General features: G+C 39.9%; 1 long non-coding RNA gene across 1 annotated transcript; it reads right to left on the reverse strand.

The window, feature by feature from the left end:
- Positions 1-256: 256 nt before the first annotated feature.
- On the reverse strand, positions 257-2,615 carry LOC132466602 (uncharacterized). Its single transcript, XR_009527900.1, has 4 exons — positions 2,235-2,615; positions 1,665-1,830; positions 1,465-1,580; positions 257-1,151 (listed from the first exon to the last, which is right to left on the reverse strand). It is a non-coding gene; the product is annotated as an uncharacterized LOC132466602 (long non-coding RNA).
- Positions 2,616-3,211: the final 596 nt, after the last annotated feature.

Consider the following 3,211-nt stretch of genomic DNA (forward strand, 5'->3'; position numbering starts at 1 on the left):
TAACACTGTTGTAACTAATAAATAATAGTATAGTAGTAGTAATAGCATAAATAAGAATAGTATATAATAAATAGTATAAACAAGATAATAATAAATACTTATTAAATATTGGTTTTCTGTCTAACATAACACTGTTGTAACTAATAAATAGTAGTATAGCATAAATAAATAGATAGTATATAATAAATAGTATAAACAAGATGATAATAAATACTGGTTTGTATTATATATTGGTTTGCTGTCTAACTAACAACACTGTTGTAACTAACTAATAAATAGTAGTATAATAGCGTAAATAAATATATAGTATATTATAAATAGTATAAACCTATTGATAATAAATAAATATCAATACATAAAATGTTCAAATCATCCTCCTCCTGCCAATCAACGGATCCTTCAGAGGATTGAGAACATGCCTTCAGCTGGTCACTGGTCTTTAGCAGTGGTTGTGGCATTCCGCGCCCTGCTCAATGCCGCAGAGTCATGATCTCCACCTCTTCGCCATGTTCCGGCAATGACTCTGTGGTTCTCGTCCTCTGTGTCCACAAAGACTGGAGGCACGTAGGCCTCTGATGATTTTTCCCTCAGGAACTTGTGGAGGGCAAGGGTGATGCAAGTAACCTTATCTGGTTCAATAGAAATATTGGTTAGGAACACACGTAATCTATTTGCCAATATGCCAAATGCATTTTCCACAGTTCGCCTTGCTCTAGATAATCTGTAATTGAAAATTCGCTGTCCATGATCTAGGTTTCTGTGGGGATAGGGCTTGATAAGGTCAGAACGGAGAGGGAAGGCTTCATCACCAACAAACATATAGGGCATGATTAATTCTGTATTGGGAAGTGGCTCAGGGCGGGGAAAATGTAACACGTCTCTGTCCATGGCACTGCGGAGATCTGAGTGTCCAAACAGACTTGCGTCCGACATTCGGCCCCGAGTGCCAACACTTGCATAGATGAATTTGTAGTTGGCATCTACAACTGCCATGAGCACAATTGAGAACCTGCCTTTATAATTATAAAACGAACTTCCTGAATTAGCAGGGGGCTGAATATAGATGTGTTTCCCATCAATTGCACCTAAGCAATGAGGAAATTGGCATTTATCTTCAAATCCTCTCGCCACTCAGACTCAGTTGTTGGTGTCTGGAAAAATAGACAAAAATAAACAAATACAGAAATACTTGATTAGATCAGAAATATATGTAGCCAGAGGCAAATATCATTCATTGATTTATTAACTTTATGACAAATATTTTAGGCTACCTAGTAGATGGAGGATGTTATATCTGTCATTTTATAAATGTCCTGTAGTTAGCAGTACTGTCTAAATACATCACAATGGTAAACATCTCCCTAGTGGAAGGCTAATAGTAGGTTGCTCTGTAATGCTTATGGAAATGTTATTATCACAATAAGGTTTGTTGTGATGTCAAACAAAGAAAGGATATTACAATACCTTCATGTGATCTTCCTTCAGAACATTGTACAATGCTTGGCAGGTCTCCATTACAATCAAGCCAACAGTAGACCTGCCAATCCTGTACTGGAAGCTCAGTGACCTGAAAGACTCACCTAAGAAGGCAAACAGATTATGTGTGTAAATAATCAGATTTAATAATACATCATTCTGTTCAAAATCATTCCATTTAGGCCTACCAGTTGCAAGGAATCTGAGGGTTACAGACAATCTCTGTCGGGCACTGATGGCCCTTCTCATTTTTGTGTCCGTCTTTCTGATGAGAGGCTCAACTTACCCCAGAAGGAGTTTAAAGTCCTCTACGCTCATCCTCAGGAACTCACTGAACCCTTTCCTATCAGTCTCCTGCGCGATAAAAAAAAAACTTTCATTACTGCATATTTGAAAAAGTGTTGTTTTGGGGTACAAGTAGGCCAACAGAGAAAACGAAATGTGGTTGGTTTCTAAATGGTAGTGCAAAATAGCGGTTAGGGTGCGGTTTGAACCTGATTGGCATATAGTGCAATATAAGTACAGTATAGTTAAATAATAGGGTGGGATAGTGCAGGGGTAATTAAAACCAAACAAAGTAAAATAACGAGGTATGAGAAAATAAGATGGATATAATGGGTCAGAGCAACATAGATGGGTAGTACGGTAAGTATTAACAGTTTGATAATATAATATGAGTGTTGGCAGTTGACACAGTCTACACGAGCGTACATTTCACGAGCATACGATAACGTCAACTTTAGTCAATGAAACATTACCTCCAGTTCGGTATGTAGCACCGACATCCCGAGCTCTCCTCTTCTTGCAATCCAAGAGTCAACAATCTTTTCTTCTTTTTCGTCTCTGTGCAGAGGACCGCCAGCATAATGCCTAGTGCTAGGTACTCGGGATCCATTGTTGACGCTTTGTTGCTAGGCTACGTTGTTGCTGCGGGTAATTTGTATCGTTGATGTCACTCGCAACGCAACTACTGTGAGGAATTGCCGCATTGAGCAGATATAAAAACTACTGGAACCTTTATGACAAAAATGTAAAAAGCATTTATGTTAGTTCTAAATCTCAGATTTTCAAAATATCTTGCAAACGTGAATGATACAAAGTAGAGAGCATCGCACCCTCGAATCTTGTAGTGTGGCCAGTGAGACGAGTGTCTCACTGTGTCTAACACCATCTAAGTGTTAGATGGTGATGGAATGGAATAGCTTTAGTGGTTTTGGGTAGCTCTTAAAGAGCTGTTGGTTTGCAGAAGCTGTTGGTGTGCCTCAGCGATCCTGCCAGTGTACTCGCCCAGCTGGAGACATGAAATATGCAGCAAATGTCTCTCTCACAGCCACTGCATCTCTGGTACCAAACCGGGGTGCATTCTGAAGGCCTAAAGATGGTTTGGTTGATAGGCCTGTGTTGCCATCTCACCGCAAGAAATTGTGTAGCATGCAGGTGGCCTTCACGATAATAATTAATTAATTAATTTAATAATTCATTATATTTATATAGTTCTTTTCAATTACCCAAAGACGCTTACAGTGAAGGGGGGAACCTGACTCACCACCACCAGTGTGTAGCACCCACTTGGGTGATGCACTGCGCCAGAACGCTCACCACGCACCAGCTTGAGGTGGAGAGTGAGGGAATTAATGAGTCAGCCAATTGTACAGGAGGATTATTAGGGGGGCCAGATTGAATTAGCCTGGTTGGGCCAGGACACCGGGGTAACCCCTAGTCTTTGTGAAAAGTG

The sequence above is a fragment of the Gadus macrocephalus genome, chromosome 10 (assembly GCF_031168955.1).
Source record: "Gadus macrocephalus chromosome 10, ASM3116895v1".
Lineage (NCBI taxonomy): Eukaryota > Metazoa > Chordata > Actinopteri > Gadiformes > Gadidae > Gadus > Gadus macrocephalus.